This window comes from Diabrotica virgifera, chromosome 6 (genome assembly GCF_917563875.1).
Source record: "Diabrotica virgifera virgifera chromosome 6, PGI_DIABVI_V3a".
Classification (NCBI taxonomy): domain Eukaryota; kingdom Metazoa; phylum Arthropoda; class Insecta; order Coleoptera; family Chrysomelidae; genus Diabrotica; species Diabrotica virgifera.
In genome coordinates this window covers 107,036,823-107,055,141 of record NC_065448.1, presented here as the reverse complement: position 1 = coordinate 107,055,141, position 18,319 = coordinate 107,036,823, and positions in this window count along the sequence as shown.

The window sequence follows — 18,319 nt, the reverse complement described above, 5'->3', positions numbered from 1 at the left end:
AAGTTTTTGGGAGTTTTGGGGACGAGAACGAAAAACAGACCTTAAATAGAAAGGGCCGTAAAATCCACACCCTTGGACCAAAATGGATGGTTGACATATGAATGGGTGAGTTTGAATTTAAGAGACTATGACAATTTAATAAATGCAAAACATAGAACGACTCAAAAGTTTGAACATGCATTTGAGTTGAAAAACTTCGAAAACTGTCGATCGAAAACGTACCCGATTCCGTATGAATATCGACAAAAGGTGAAAGGGAAGATTAATAAAATAGTGGAAGATCAAATCATACAGAAATGTGACTCACCGTATTTCAATCGAATCGTGATAGTAAAAATTAGCTATGTTTTGAGGCATGTTGACCGGAAAATTATTTTGCCTCGAGAAAAATCAGTTGCAGATGCAAAGAATTTAATCGAATTCAAAGGCAAGGATTTGTTATATAATTTTTATGGGAAAAATTTAGAAAATTAATTTATGTCAAAGACGATGAGATCATAGATTTTCATCGCCCTCTATATGGCCAAAAATTGTAAATAGTATTAATTAGTCATAAGCAGTGTTTCGTGGAGAGTAAAATTCAGTATTAATGATTTTATGAACGGACTTATACAATTAATACGGTCGGATTAGAAAGTACATGTATTCGCATTGAAGTGAACAATAGGACGTTTATAAATGCTTCTTAGAAGAAAAGACGGTAAACACAATTGTTGAGTTTTAGAATATTGGTTTTTTTATAGCATGTAGAAACACAAAAGTAATTTTGGTGTCTCCTGGATTTTGACAAAATGGAAAAGTTGTATACAAAATTAATTTGTTTTTAAGAAATGAAAGTAGAGATGTAATGTGTAGAAAGGATGTTTTGTGATTGGCGAGAGAGACGGTTGGAGGGAGAATAGAGTGTTTGAGTCTGGTTTTGAGGAGAAAAAAGGTTTCACTGTGTAATGAAGATCTGAGGAGAGCAGTCCAGTTTTTGAAAAGTAAGAAGTCTGTGTAAAGTGGTGAAGGTGGCGGCCGTATAAGCAGAATCGTGTTGAAACGAAATCGTTGATCGAGTTGAGAAGTTAAACCTCCTTGTGTCCGAAGAGATTCCTGTTTCTGTCTGGAACGAGTAGCCGGTTGGTATCAATTTGCACAAGATATCGAGGAGAGAGAAAACTGAGGAGAGATTTCGAGCGAGTGCTGTTGTTTGTTTATGAAGCAGTTTGGACGAGAAGGATCGTTCGCAGCATCCGAGAAGCACGTGTGGGAGAATCGAGGACTACACAATTCATGAGAGGAAGTCTTCTTCTTCTTCTTCAGCCTGTGTTCGTCCACTGCTGGACATAGGCCTCTTCCATTTGCTTCCATCGATTTCTACTCTTGGCAATTCTCATCCACTCCTTGCCCGCGACTTGTTTGATATCATCTGCCCACCTCTTCTGCGGTCTGCCTACTAATCGCCTGTTCTCTCTTGGTCTCCAGTTTGTTAGTCTCTGTGTCCATTTTTCGGGATTATCTCGGGCAACATGTCCGACCCATTGCCACTTGAGCCTTGCTATACGTTCTGAGATATCAGTAATCTTTGTTCTTTCACGAATGTCGATATTTCGAATTTTGTCTCTCAAACTAATCCCTAGCATGGCCCTCTCCATCGCTCTTTGAGTTGTACTGAGCTGCTCTAAGGTTTTCTTTGTAAAGGCCATGGTCTCCAGTCCATATGTAATTACAGGCAAGATACATTTGTCATAAACTCTACGTTTTAGACACATTGGTATATCTCTATTCTTCAAGATAAAGCTTAACTTGCCGAAAGCTACCCAAGACAATTGTATGCGTCTTTTTATTTCGGCTATTTGGTTTTCTTTGCCGATTTTAATGGTATGTCCAAGATATATATATATATATATATATATATATATATATATATATATATATATATATATATATATATATATATATATATATATATATATAGTGGTCTACATTTTCAAGACTGACGTTGTCAATAACAAGATTAGTTTGTACATTACTCATTATTTTTGTTTTCTGAAGATTCATTTTGAGACCTATTTTACTTGACTGCTGGTTTAGTTCCTTCATCATTTGCTCCAGTTCCTTGATATCTGTACTGAATAATACTATGTCGTCCGCAAACCTCAAATGACTCAAATGTACACCATCAATGTTTAGACCTTTTTCCTCCCAGTCGATTTCCAATGCTGAGGTAAAAAGTTTTGGTGAAATAGTATCACCTTGTCTAATACCTTTACCAAGGCGTATTTTTTCGGTTTTTTGGTCTTCATTGATTTTGATGTAAAATGTGGCCTGTTCATAAATGTTTTTAATGAGTGTAGAGTACCGTGAGTCTATTCGAGCATCCCTGAGGGCTGACAAAAAGGACAAGGTTTCAATACTATCGAAAGCCTTGTGAACGTCAATAAATGCCATATTTAAGGGTACATTATATTCTGTGGTTTTTTCTACCAGTGTTCTGACGGTTTGTAAGTGATCGTTAGTACCAAACCCTTTTCGAAATCCCGCCTGTTCAACCGGTTGATATAAATCAAGTTTTTGTGTTATGCGGTTGGTTATTATTCTTGTTAGCAATTTGTATAAATGTGATAAACTTATAGGCCTGTAGTTTTCAATATTAGTAGTGTCTCCTTTCTTCTGTAAAAGTATTATTTCGGCGTTTTCCCACAGATTGGGTATTCTTTTCTCTATCAGACACCTATTCAGCAAGACTTCCACAACCTCTACAACGGTGTTGCCACCCATTTTTAACATTTCAGACGTTATATGATCCTCGCCAGGAGCTTTTTTATTCTTCATTTGCTGTAAGGCATGTCTAATTTCCGAAGAAATTATTTTAGGGAGAGTTTCCGAGTCGACGTTTAGAATTGTTCTATGGTAATTGTTCTCTAGAGAGGAAGTAAAGAAGAGAAAAAAGGTTAGTCAGATTATTTGTGAAACGGAGAGAGTTGTTTTATATCACACACCATATTTTTTTATTTTTTATTGAGCAGTTCTATACCATAATTTAGTCATTCATAAATTCAAAGAAGAACTAAGTCATCTATTCAAAAGGTGAAATGTAAATTTTGTTTTTGTTTTAATAATAGTAAGAACAGTCTAACGAATTATTTAAATGAAAATTTTGTTAAAAAAAGGAGATAGCAGAATTAAAGATTAATTTATTAGATAAGAAATAGTTGCAACAAAATTGAGTTTTAGCATACATTTAAATCTTATATTTATGGTATATTGGGTAAATAAATAATATTATAGAATTTATATGACATTGAGTATATTTATTTTCCCTGTTTTGTCCTGGATAAAGAAAGCAAATAGAGATACTAGAAGCCACAATCGAAGATAATACATTCAAATAAATTAGCCCTGATAATAAATTTTATTGGAAAGTTTTATTTAATTTAGGTTTTGTTTTCCATAAATAGTAATTAAAGTAATTAATTAATTAATCAAAATAAGAATATGCTGATCAATCTCATAACAGAGAGAAAATAAAGAGCATAACAATATGTATGCAGAAAAATCATAATTTAAAAATAAAAAGCCTGTTTTCTGATTTTTCCTCAACATCGCCGGTTTACGAAATAACGAGTTTATTCCATTTTGTTTTGACACACTGTATATTATTTATAGTCGTTCTTTTTTACTTTTCCCTGACCTTTAAAATTATAATGACCTTTTATGGTATGAAAAACCGCAAATCACATTGTATTTTAATAGCTGTTTTGGCAATTTATAAATGCAATTAAAATTTAAGGTGTAATTTGTATCTCGTGATTATTTTCTAAACATTAAACGGATCATAACAAATAAAAAGTATAACATTTTGTTTCTAATAATTTTCATTATTATTTTCATTACAGTTGTTGTGATCAACAAAAATAATCACAAACTGAATAAAATGGAAAAAATGTATTTTAGATTTGTATAAAAATATTTCATTCCTAGCTGAGCGCTTTCGGCTTAAAAAGCTATTTTCATAGTGTTATGCTACAATAAAATGACTTAAAATAAGTACATAACTATTTATAGCTAATTTTAAATTTTACAATGTTTAACTTACGCCAAAATCTCTAAAGTAGATACCAGTACCACTGCTAAAGGGGAATCCCATTTTATGATTCCGTTTGAAAAAATTTTTAATTGAAATCATTTATAAAAATTCTTCCGAACTTAACACCGGACAGTACGTCAAATCTATAAGCAAGTGTTGTGACACTACATGAATTTTGCAAGGTAGGATAGGGAAGTTGCTGAATTTCTTTTAGCGCTGATAGTTTATGGAAACAATAAGTGTTTTAACATTTTTTGAAAACATGAGGATGATGACCATGGATATCGTGTCATATTTGATATACATCTGTAGATGTAATGTGACAAAAAAGCTACCAACTTTTTGTAACAACTCGTTATTTTAAAAATGTCGTCTATAGACGTTGTGTCATCTTACGTCAATGGAATTAGACGCCTATAGACGTTCTGTCCGTCAACGTGTTAAACAAGTTGGATTGTGGTTAAAAAAAATGGAAAAAACATATAAGAAGCGGCATATTATGACTTCACAAAAAAACCCGTATCAAAAAGTTTGATTATGGTATAGGTGCAAGCATAAAACCATATTTCCCCTTAACAAAGCAAATACCTAAAGTAAACTAATTTAAACTGAGCTAAATTTGAAACTAATTTTTAGACAGCTCACGCACAATTCACTTTAACCTAAGCTATTTCTGGAATCGAGACAGCAGACAGAATGAAGCACACCCAATATGGGCTTCTTAAATATCTCTTCAAAATGACAGCTGATATATGTAAATTAAAATTACAGTGAACTCTCCCTTAAATGGCCAGTAGTCGTTCCTCATAAAGTGTCCGTTTAAAGGAGGTGTCTGTTGAAGAGAAAAAAAATATATTAACTTAGATGTTTTAAAAATAAGTGCATGTATGTATGTATATATAAAAACAGATACTAGGTTTAATATTACATAACACAAGTTGGGGATGACCACGCAGCATTGTTTATAAAGAATTTTCTCTCTGCATTCTTCTATCAAAATATTATATTGGTACAAAAGAGAATTGTGATCCTATCTTTAAGAGCCTTGCCTCCAATGCCCCTTTCTCCTTTCAGGGTATAAGTTTTCTTGGGTAATGCTCTAAACTCTAAAACATAATCCCGTCTCATCTGTGTTAATAATAGGATTGTTCCAACACAACGAAAACCGTCCATGTAACGGTCACCGTCCTGCGCAGTGAACAAAATAACCCATGGAACGCACGATATACAGACACAGAATACATGGAACGTATTATATTATAGTAACGTGATCGTTACATGATGGTTCTTCGTTGTGTTAGAACAAAACTCAACGCCTAGTTCCCTTGCAACTTCTAATGCCTTTTCTTGAATAATTTTACCAGAAACAGAAATATTTTTAGACCGCACTTCCCAATACCAATCGAAAACAATTATTTATAGGTCTAATGCAGTACCATCAGTTTTCAAAAATTTTATTTTCGCTTTCAGGTGACCGTTCTCAGAAAACTGATTGATTAAATCACTTTTATGTTTCAAAATATTATGTAACTGTCTAACATTTAACTTCTCTCCATAATGCTTCTAATATGCTAATAAGCTAATGCTTCTCTCCATAATGAACCACATCGACTTTTTCTTTCAAACTTAAAAAATTTAATAGACACAAAATTTATTATGAAATTTAATCCAAAAATAATTTTTTTAAGGAAACACTCATAAAAATACAACGACATCTATTCCATATGCTTAATCAGACATTCCGGTTAAAATTCTTAAATGATTGTTAAAGTCAAAACACAATTAACAATTTCCTGGTGACGCATTTCGTTCACCGACCAACAAAAACATTAAATTTTTATTACTTTTGTAGTGTTGATAACGTGAACAGTACCAATTATCATTTGGTGGACATCTGTATTGATTTGAAATAAAAATGTATTATATACTAAAGATTAATATTGTAAAATATTTGACAAAAAGTTTTAATTTTTTCATTTACTGTCCGCATTTACACATCATTTACTATCCGCGTCCGTTGTTAAGCGTGTCTGTCGAAGGGAGTTAAAGGGTACAGGTTCGTATATGGCCGAATAATTTTTGTTTTAAAAATCGTCCGTATAGAGGAGGTGTCCGGATAAGAGAGGTGTCCGTTAAGAGAGAGTTTACTGTACTTAACTTTTTGAAAAATGTAAAAAAATTGAAATTCAAAGAATTGGGAAATGTATCAAAGACTATCTAAAATTTAGTTACATAAATCTTGGATTAAAAAGTATAAATGTTAAAAATTGACTGAAGTTCCAAAAAAATGGAATTGACAAATTATCCATAAACAAAAATTCAAATTTCAAATCGTGTTTAGAAAGAACAAGAAGAAAATTTTCTTCTATACATGAAAATTTCGTATTTATAGACTTTATTGACTATCAATAATTATAATCTTACATATAATAAAAGCTACCAAACAGAAATTTTGGGGTCAGGCCTTTGTGAGTGTATCATTGAAGAAAGACAGCCTGTCAAGGCATTTAAGATATCTTCATTGATACAACTTAAAAAGCTGAAACGAATAATTGTGATTTAGAAATAAACATTACAATTAGTCAACGCATAATACCCGTTAATGGTGTAATTAATTACCGTTACAGAAAATAAAAGTGGTTTGTACATGACGAGAGAATAGACAAGTATTCTTGTAAAATAATATGCATATAATAAAAATCATTTGGTATAAAAAACCACACGTGGCTTTAATTTAGGTTAATAATCGGTACATTTTTTTATACCTGATATAAAATAGTTGGATATTAAAATATTGATTTCTTTTTAGTTGTAAAAACCGAATAAATTATTATTTTTATGCAATTGTTTTAATCAGAAAGCATTAATAGTCCAAGTAATGAAGCTTAAAATAGGACAAGACCTCGCAATTTTTACAGAATGGATCGATTTGCTTGAAAATTTGAGGATAAGTAGTGAAAAGTCCAAGGATCAAAATCTATATGATGCCGAAAGGCGCTTTTACCATGGGGGTGGTTGCCACCCCATCCCGGGGGTGGAAATTTTTTATTATATTTTGACCGCAAAAGTTGGTAAATACGTTCATTCTAGGCAAAAAATGTTTTATACATTTTTTTTGATAAAATTAATAGTTTTTGACTTATTCGCTATCGAAAGTGTTAGTTTTATATCGAAAATTCAATGTTTTTAATCAGTTTTCTGCTAATAACTAATAGTCCAGAAAGCCACTACGCATCCGCTAGGAAAAATATTCTAATTCGGATTTTTTGCACAATCTTACTCAAAAAGGACTCCTTTTAACAAATTTGCATGTTGCCAGGACCAAAAGGTGGTCAAAAATTTTTTAAATGTTTTTTTTTGTTTTTTTCCTAAAATTATTTTTTTTTGCATGGAAAAAAGTTTTTTTAGGTTTTTTGGATCATTCCAAACAGAAAAGGTCTTTAGTGACTTTTCTCTAAAAATGATAGTTTTTGACATATAAGCGATTAAAAATTGAAAAATTGCGACATCGGTCATATTTAACCCTCGAAAACTATGTGAAAAACTGAAAATTTTAATGTTGCCAAGGTAGGTGGATATTCTTTAAACATCGATTGATGAAATTCCGAAGAGTTTTTTTGCAATACAATATTCAAAACTCCTTTGTTTTTTAATTGCTAATCAAGCGTGCGCGACACTATTTTCCACCGACAGTATGGTGCAAATGAAAGGAATAAAGTTATTTCGTAAACCGGCGACTTTAAGGAAAAATCCCGAAACAGGTCGATTTTTATTTTTAAGTTATGATATTATAGCATATATGGTATACTAGTGACGTCATCCATCTGGACGTGATGACGTAATCGATGATTTTTTTAAACGAGAATAGGGGTCGTGTGCTAGCTCATTTGAAAGGTTCTTCAATTCTCGATTCAGTAATATAAACATTTAGATAATTATTTATACAGGGTGTCCAAAAAATTTTTATTAAATTAAATTATTTGACAAAAAAGAAGTAGAAGGACACCCTGTATAAATAATTATGTAAATGTTTATATTACTGAATAGAGAATTGAAGAACCTTTCAGATGAGCTACCACACGACCCCTATTCTCATTTAGAAAAATCATCGATTACGTCATCACGCCCAGACGGATGACGTCACTAGTATACCATATATGCCACAATATCATAACTTAAAAATAAAAATCGACCTGTTTCGGGATTTTTCCTTAAAGTCGCCGGTTAAAGTCCTTTCATTTGCACCATACTGTCGGTGGAAAATAGTGTTGCGCACGCTTCATTAGCAATTAAAAAACAAAGGTGTTTTGAATATTGTATTGTAAAAAGCTCTTCGGGATTTCATCAATCGATGTTTAAAGAATATCTACCTACCTTGCCAACATTAAAATTTTCAGTTGTTGATATAGTTTTCCAGGGTTAAAAATGTCCGATTTCGCAATTTTTCAATTTTTAGTCGCTTATATGTCAAAAACTATCACTTTTAGAGAAAAGTCAGTAAAGACCTTTTCTGTTTGGAATGATCCAAAAAACCTAAAAAAACTTTTTTCTATGCAAAAAAAAAGTTTAGGAAAAAAACAAAAAAAAAACGTTTAAAAAATTTTCGACCACCTTTTGGTCCTGGCAACATGCAAATTTGTTAAAAGGAGTCCTTTTTGAGTAAGATTGTGCAAAAAATCCGAATTAGAATATTTTTCCTAGCGGATGCGCAGTGGCTTTCTGGACCATAAAAAGCTTTATTTTTATCAAAAAAAGTTTACATAACAAAAATCTAACTTTTGGAAAGATAAACAAAACAGTTTTTTTATTTTCTTTAAGACTAATAGTAATCGAGTTATATTTTATATGTTAGCTCTTTTATGTCAAATGCTAGATATTGTAGTTTCAAAGTCAAAAGACGGATAAACTATGCATTTGTCGAGGAAAACTTTAGTTTACCAAAACTGTTTAAACTAAGTTAAAGTATATAAAAATATCTATCTCCAGAAATACAAAAAGTCTCTAGCTCAAAAATTAAGTGACCTATAATGAAAATAATATCAGTCCCTATTTTTTTTCAGCGAAAAAGTGATCGGCAACAGCCTCCTAATTACCACCCTAATTAAAATTAGTCATTGACCTTATTTGGTCTTCTTTATTTTTATATTAATAATAGATTCTAGAAGTTGGACCAGCTTAGAATGATTAGTTTTTTAAAAAATGGAGTTCAAAACGAATAAAGGATTTTTGTAGTTCGGTAAAAAATGCCCTTTTCTTCAGAATTGAAAGCTTAGTATCAGAGATACGAAACAATGAACACATATGAAGTTGTAGCTTATTTAATTCCCAAGAACTTGATTTGCAAACGTTTTTTCTGCAGTGAAATTTGAGTGAGTTACTAACAATTAAAACTTGGAGGCACAATAATGTAAGTTAGCAGTGTTTTTAGTCATTGGCCGTATTAAGTCTACTGTATTTTTATGTATTATTAATATATTCTAGAAGTTTGATTGGCTTAGAATGATTAGTTTTAAAAAAACTGGAGTTAAAAGCGAATAACGAATTTTTGTAGTTTAGTAAAAAAAGCCAATTTCTTCAGAATAGAAAGATTAGTATCAGAGATACGAAAAAATGTTTAAATATGAAATTATAGGTTATTTAATTCCCAAAAACTTCATTCGAAAAAAATTGTTCTACGGCAAAAATTGAGTGAATCGTAAATGAGTAACTATATCGAAAAACATGATTTTTTTTTACAAAACTAATACTTTCGATAGCGAATAAATCGAAAACTACTAATTTAAAAAAAAATGTATAGAACATTCTTTACTTAGAATGGACGTTTTTATTAACTTTTGCGGTCAAAATATAATAAAAATTTCCACTCCCGAAATGGGGTGGGAACCACCCCCATCGTAAAAGCGCCTTTCGGCATCATATCTATTTTGATCCTTGGACTGTCCACTACTTATCCTCAAATTTTCAATCAAATCGATCAATTCTGTAAAAATTGCGAGGTGAAAAACTTAGGTTCCTGGACTATAATGTTAAAATTTATTGGTAATTTATTATAACGTCTATTTCACTAGACTATTTTTATCTGATAAAACGTCATAGCAACGCCACGTTTCTACTGACAAAACTCCTTCCTGCCAGTGATTTCTCAGCGACAAAATTATGACAGGTCCGTCACGAGGTGTCTGGTAATTCTATTGTTGTCAGTTTGAAAAACGTCTTTGAGGCGTAATCAATTTTGGACAGATATAATGAATCCAGAAGAAAAAGCAAGATTTGGATGCCAGTCAGGTGAAGAAATCAAAAAATTGGTTTCGGAAAATATCCCATTGAACACGCAGAGGTCTAGAAGCTCTATTTGGACCCAATTTTCGGAGTTTCTACGGGTGAGAAACTTTACGCTTGAAATATGTACTACCATAACGGAACTAGCAAAAATTCTCGAGGATTGTGCCTTTAACATGAAAAAAAGGCAATGGCGAAGACTAGGTATAAAGTGTCGTCTGTAAAGTCAATGTGGAACACTACAGCAAAAATGGTACAAGAAAAATATTTTACGGAGTACAGCATAAAAATCGACCCTTTCACAGATATATCTTTCAAATGTGCAAGATTGGCCAGAGATACCAAGCGGAAGCAGCTTCAAAGTGTTCAAGAAAAAAGAAAACTCAATTCAAAATCATTATCCACCGAAGAACTATTAAAAATCATCCAAAGCTACGACGAAAAAACCCCCGATGGAGCACAAAAAAAGTTTTTTCACCTTTGCTCATTTGAACTTGCTTGGAGAGCCAATGAGACTGTAAACTACAAGATTCACTTTTTCCAAAAAAAAAAATTGATGTTATGGGAGACTTTACGGGCCGAATTGAATACAACAGCAATTTTTCCAAAACAAGTCAAGGCGGTTCGAAAAGTTTGGCAAGCAGCAAATGGCTAGTAAGAAAATCATCAAATGAAAATTTATGCCCAGTTAGATTATTTTTGAAATTATTGGAAAAAGCGGACCAAAGATTTTATCAGACTCTTTCTTACCGTTCACCCCAACTGGAAGGATGGATCTTGGTTCAAAAACTGTTCACTTGGAATCAATACCGTATCTAAGTGGACAAAAATGTCAGCTGAAAAAATTGGAATAGACCAACGAGCTGTCAATAAGGATGGAATGGCCCCGTCCCATTCAAACAGTGAAGCGAAATTGCGGCCAACATACAAGTGAGAGGTCCTAGAGAGAGACAGAGCATGCCAGAGAAAATTTGTTACAACTACCATCAGAGTTGCCAGATGTGATTTTATAAATCCTCTACTTAGAAACTGAAATTCTCTCAAATTGAAGCTCAAATCCCCCAAATTTAATTTTTGGCCGCATTTTAATAAATTAGTAGTCAAATATAGAGAACAGTAAACCAAAATTATACTACTTATCAACAGAAGGCCCTGGGAATAATTCATAGGTCCTATCATCTGCGATTATATGAGAGTATAATATACAGTTCTATGTATATTCGCAAATTTAATTTACCATGACCCATTAAAATCTCCCATAAGTCCCATAATTGTCCTCCCCAAACATTTCTGCTTAGAGGAATAGACAAAAAAAAAACATAAAATAAAAAACTATTCTCATCGATCTTCAGCTGTGTCAGCCTTAATAATTCAAGCAAGGTGTTCCTGAACAGGAGTTAATTATATTAACTCCTATATAGAATATAAATTACTTCTTTTAATATTAATTCAAATGAACTGTTCGTCAAAAGCAATGTCAAAAGATAGGGATAAAGAAAATTATGCTTATTTTCATAGTTGATTTATTTGTGAACGGATTCCGTTAATTTCTTGTACAGATGTACAAATATACAAATGTTAAATTTACATTTTGTACAAAAACTTACTCAAACTTCTTTTTTGTACTTATACCGGGTGGAAGAAAAAATTTTTTTCTTATGTTAAGTTTTTGACACCCTGTAGGGTGGGACGAGGTACAAATGTTAGTATACATCGGAATCATATTGTACTTTTACGTTTTGTGAACATTTTTTTTGAATGTCCCTAATGTTTTAACTGCAAAAAACTATTTTAGCGATAAAAAAAGAGTTAACAAAACTTTAAAAACAGAAAGGGACATAAGGTAAACAGTTCTTATCGACACCTATAAGAGTTATTTGTCGACCAGGTAAGCGGTATGCACATCGCAACATCAGAGAGACGAGATTGTTTAATGGGGGTGGAATTTCCTTGAGAATAATTGAGTATTTCCTTGAGTAATAATTTTCTTGAGCAATTATTACGGATTTGGTGTCTACCTGGAGGCTCTTTAAATAGCGAGAGATACATTACACAGATTTTTTTGAACACTCTGCTCCTTTCGCACTATATGTCGGAAATAATTTCATCTTAGTGGTATGATATCACATGGCCTCCTCGCGTATCGCACTTCGTCAGTTAAAACACATATTAAAAAGTAAAACCGTCTAGTTTCTTTGTTATTAAATATATCAAAGATTAAAAAAAATTAAATATTGGCAAAATATGAGACTAAAACATAATATCGATGTATACCAAGCTTTGTGCCTTTTCCTCCCTACAAGATGTCCTAAACATTTGTTTCGGTTAATACACATGTTAAGCTTAAAAACCGTCTACTTTATTTGTTTCTAAAGATATCAGGGACATTCATAAAACAAAATGTTTACAAAACATAAAACTAGAATACGATTCCGATGTACCACTAACATTTTGTACCTCGTCCTCCCTAAAGGTTTTCACAAACTTAACATAAGAAAAATATTCCTTCTCTTCCACCTGTGTAAATACAAAAAAGAAGTTTGAGTAAACCTTTGCACAACTGTATAAATACTAAAGAAAAATCTAAAACAGTAAAAAAAAATAGCGGAATCCGTTAATCTGTTCACGAAAAAATAAACTATGAAAAAGTATAATTGTCTATATTCGTAACTTTTGACAAGCTGTATATTAACTTAAAAATATTAAAAACAGACGATGATTGACTATATGGTTTAAGAATTATAACTTAGATTTTTTGGAGAAGAATTTAATTTTTATGGATATTGGGGATAAAATGGTTGGATTATTTATTGGATGTTGATTGTAGCGAATATTTAGTTCAAACCTTCGTCAGTTATAGCTGTTTTGTTTTGTATGAAGCAATATAAACCAGGTGTCCCTTCTACATGGATATGATCTACAATCTTAAGGTTGTAGACAAACTAGATATCCGTAAGCTTTTTAAAATATCAAATATATGGATCTCCAGATTACTAGCACGCACTCATTTGTACTCACGCAGAGAGTGTTATGTGCAACAGGCTCAAAATTGCGTTCTTTTTGTCTTCTGAGAGAGATATCTCTAAGGACCTAATTTAACCCTCTTCAAGGTTATTTTTATATTTTCTTATTCTTTATGTCTTTACAATATATAAATTATTATATTAATTAAATTCGAATTTTTTCAGTTAGATCTTATTAATAAAGTGAAAACTTACAAATAATACAGACGGTTTAATCAATATTAGTCTTTTTTCTGTGTGATTGACAAACTTAAGGTAAATAAATAAAATTAAAATGAGTCCTTTTATGTCTTCCATTACTTTCTACGTTCTATATGGTATGACTCATTAGTCATCAGTTACACCGTGCGAAAGGTTAACTGAACTTAATCGTCAAAAAAAGAAAACAAGCTTGATGATCAATTACCACTGGATAATTGTAGGCGACTAGCAGTTGCACATCACTACTTACTCCTACAACTAGCTGTTAGTAAAAATAGTCGGACTGAAATTAAGAACTATATACGTATTCTGCAATTAATTCCACCAAATATAAGTCTGAAAACAACAAATAATTTTAATGTTATAATATCTACAATAGGATAAATAGATAGAAAGAGGTGGCCTTTTGGCCTATTACACTGCGACTTTTCAGATCTATTGTGGTCCTATAATCCTAGATTATGTATATTCTCTAGCCTGACACTTTTTAACAGATCAATAGCTTTGGGACTGAATCTTCTAGTTAGCTATTTGCTGGTGGATGTTTTTCTTCTAATACAAAGAACCGCATATTTGCCAGACTGTCACAATGACATACACTGTGCTCTGCTGTTTCTTCTTCCAGGTGACAGAATCTGCACAGGTCATCATCTGACAATCCCATCACCTTAAAGTGCCTATTCAGTTTACAGGGCCCTGTTATCAGACCTACTACTATGGCTTTGACTGTTTTCCTGTTTTTGCTTATTAGGTCTGCCGTAAATTTTTGCAAATTTTCTGTAATAAACTGTTTCTACGGTTTTTGTCCTGTTTAATTCCTCCACCATTCCAAAGATTTCTGAGCCCCTCACTTTTTTGTAGCCGTCCTTGTTACTACATTTGCAAGGCCGCAGAAGAATTCCGTTCCAACTAATGTCATTGATGAGCCTTGTTTGGCCATTTCATCTGATTTTTCATTGCCTTTATGACCTTCTGCCCCGGTACCTCTCCAGGCTACCGTAACCTTGCTACGGTTTCCTATTTTATTTAAGGACACACACAGAATCTCATACTAGCTTAGAATTGAGCTCTACAAAATTGAGTGCCTTAACGGCTACATGACTATCTGCGAAGATGGCAATTAAACGGAACGTTCTTTCCGCCCATCTGCAATAGGAAAATTCAGGATATCCGGTACTAAATATATAACTAAACATATTAAATGATATGTAACCGCAAAATAAATTTCTGTCAATGTGCGTCACCAAACTACAAGACACTATTAGTCGGTTGATTCTATTTAGTAGCTATTTTGAATTCGTAGCTAAAATCCTCTTTGTCCTCTATCGCTTAACCCGAACTATGTATCTTTTTTGGGCACATAGAAATTTAAATAAACCTGCCTGCCCTGCCTTCGAGCTATCTCCTCTTAAACACAAAGTCGACAAAAAAGCTATTTAAATTTTGTTGGCTCTTTCACTTCGCCTGCAATATTTGACATAGTTTAAACAGCGTAAAAAAATTACGGTTTATATACACATGACACATATTTTCAACAAATTCTTTCAATTTAACCCTTAAACAACGACATGCGGTATTTCATACCTTGCCGATAATATTATTAGTAGTTGTAAAACGTGTTTTATAAAATATTTCTACAACATCATCTGTGTACCTTCAAGTGGTGTGTAATTGTACCTGTTCCCAATTGCAGCAGTTTTTAGTATGGTCTTTGAGTTACGTTGAAGTAAAGTTTTGTTGCGGTATTACGTACCGCATGTCAGTATTTACGTTTCTACAGTTAAAAGCAGTCGACTGTAATCTTTCGCTATTAGTATCGCAGCAAGTTCATCCAGTTGTTGTACTTTCAAGTGGAAAGCATTATTTTACTATTTTTGAGTTAATAATACTCAAGTTTTTTTATAATTCAGTTTATAAAGGATTTTGTAAGAATCTTCAACATTTTTTTAATATCATGCATGCGTTCATAACTTTCTTAAAAACATAAAGTTTATTTTATCTGGAGCAGTATTTTATTCTACAGCAGTGTGAAGAATAATTCCGTAGTTGATGTAAAAAACAAATACAGTGATATAAGACAAAATAATATTGAACACAAAGGAGAATAGGCAACGGTGTGATATACCGTATGTCAGAGTCAACGTCCTGAACCATCCACGTAAGTAGTTAAGAGGCAACAGTATAACGCGGTCCAAGATTGCGGCTGTAATTTTGAATATTTTGTCGAGATATTTGGCACACATATTCGTAATATGAATGGCGGTACAGAACCCAATTTGAGAAATATGTTAGTATGTGAAAATTACTCTATAACTAAATAAAATATTGCAAAAAGGAACCTGTACCGCCGTTAAGAAGAACAAAAAAAAAGAATGTGTGTGTACTTTGTACGCACGTAAGAAGTTATACTTCTGTTATATAAGTTCAAAGAAATAAATATACTTAACAGGTTATTTGTATTTTATATAAATATTAAACTAACTTTCTTACCTACCACTTTTAATTAAAACGATACCAAAAATTAAAAAAAAATAGAATATGAATATTCCGGGATTTAAACCCTGGACCTTTCCATCTCCGGTCAAACGCTCTACCACTGAGCTATATTCCCTTTGCTTTGACAGGTTACAAGATTTCTCATACATACTGACAAATTTAATAGACCAAGTAAAGTATACAAAAATACTTTAAATATATGTACTTACTATTATTATAAAATATCTTATTCCCGAGAAAGACAAATCCAAAGACACAAAAATTATAATAAATCATACATTTACTAAAAACACTAATATATCCTTTCAATGACTTATTTGCACTGATAGCGCTGATACATACATATCTTGAAAGATTAGCAACGAACTACATACTGTATGTGTGCGCATGCGCCCGGCATTATAAAATTTCACTCCTGATCGTAAAGAAGTATAACTTCAAAAATACACTTTTTCAAATTAACTTTTTTATCCCATGCCTAGATTTTGTGTCACATTGGAACTACTAAAAATCTATTTTCTATAACAAATAATCGAACGTGATTGACTTGGCAACATTTATAGCGCCTATGAGTATAAAATAATTGTTGTTTTTAACAGTATGATGCATAGATATATTAACAATAGATAAGGTTAGTTATAGGCCGCTCAATGCATCGAGGTGTATCGCCAATATCAAGTACAGTGGTCTAGCTATCGTTGTCTGTCGTACGAGTGTGAGCGTATCTACCAAGAGGTGGGAGTAATTTTGGAACGACACAGACACAGCGGCAGCGGCCATCATATGCTAGAGAGGGAAAGCTAAGCGCTGGTAGAGAGAGATATATAGACCATCGACCCTAACTGCTCGCGTTACGCTATTTTTCGTACCTTGCCTAATCTACGTATTATTATATCTATGGTATGATGTCACTCTCACTGTCGAATTGCCGAAGCACTGTAACGTCACTATTGAAAGTTCGCTGAACTTTCGAAAAACAAAATTATTTATGACGCGCTACTGTTTACTCTTAAGGGTTAATTTAATTGTACATGCGGAATTTTATGTAGAAAGTAGATATTGTTACTATTACAGTTTGCAACTGTAAATTGCACGAAATTTCTGGTTCCTCTAAATGTTCTTCTTAGCGAAAAAGGCTCCGTAGATAAACTTTGCAATGCTTAACTGAGTTAAATGAAGAAGATATAGATATTAATCAGGCGGTCCCAGTATATTGTTCATACGGTGATCCATAATACCATGAATATCTAAGATAATCGATCACACGCTAACTATTGACACCTTGACCGAAGAAGCTGATAAGTCAAGTGAATTAAACACTAATGAAAATTTAGATTAAAAGGAAAGAAAAGATGGTTCAGATTTGATTACAATACAGAGCCTCTACTATGTGCTTATACGTATTTCGGAATAACTGTTTAGAGGTAGAGGCACTGAACTGCAATCAAATCCTTTCATCCTTTCGGGGTAATTATCAAAGTAATTGAAAAAGATGCTTTTATTTCTTGACTTATGTGACTTTCGATTCATAGATGGTGCTAGTAGCATCTTTGGTAATTATTTTGGTCTAACAATAAAACACTGAAAACGTTTGTTTTCTATATACTTCCACAAAATTTATTAAAACTATGTGAATACAGCTGTTTCGGCAGAGTGCCTAGTTGTCATAAATTTTGTGGAAGTATATAGAAAACAAAGGTTTTCAGTGTTTAATTGTTAGATAAAATTATAAAATGAACTTCCATCAAGTAACGGTCAAATCCATCAATGATTTAAATTATTTTGGTAATTACCTCGAAAGGATGAAAGGATTTGATTGCAATTCAGTGCCTCTACCCAGGTGCTCCGATGAGGAAACGATTATTCTGAAATACGTATAAGCACATAGTAGAGGCTCTGTACTGTAATCAAATCTGAACCTTTTTTTCCTTTTAGTTTATACTTTATTCACTTTTGTGGATATTAAAGGAGATAACTCGCTAAAATTATTATCACGGTAATGCAATTTTTGATTTCCCTTGTCGAGTATTTCACCACTCTGTTATGCTTTATTTTTCCAACTTAAAAAGCTCAGAGGATAAATAATTTCGAATTTTATTTCCTGACTTATTTGACTTTCGATTTATAGATGGTGCTAGTAGCATCTTTGGTAATTATTTTGATAATTACCCCGAAATGATCAAAAGATTTGTTTGCAGTTCAATGCCTCTACCCAGGTTCTCCGATGAGGAAATGGTTATTACGAAAT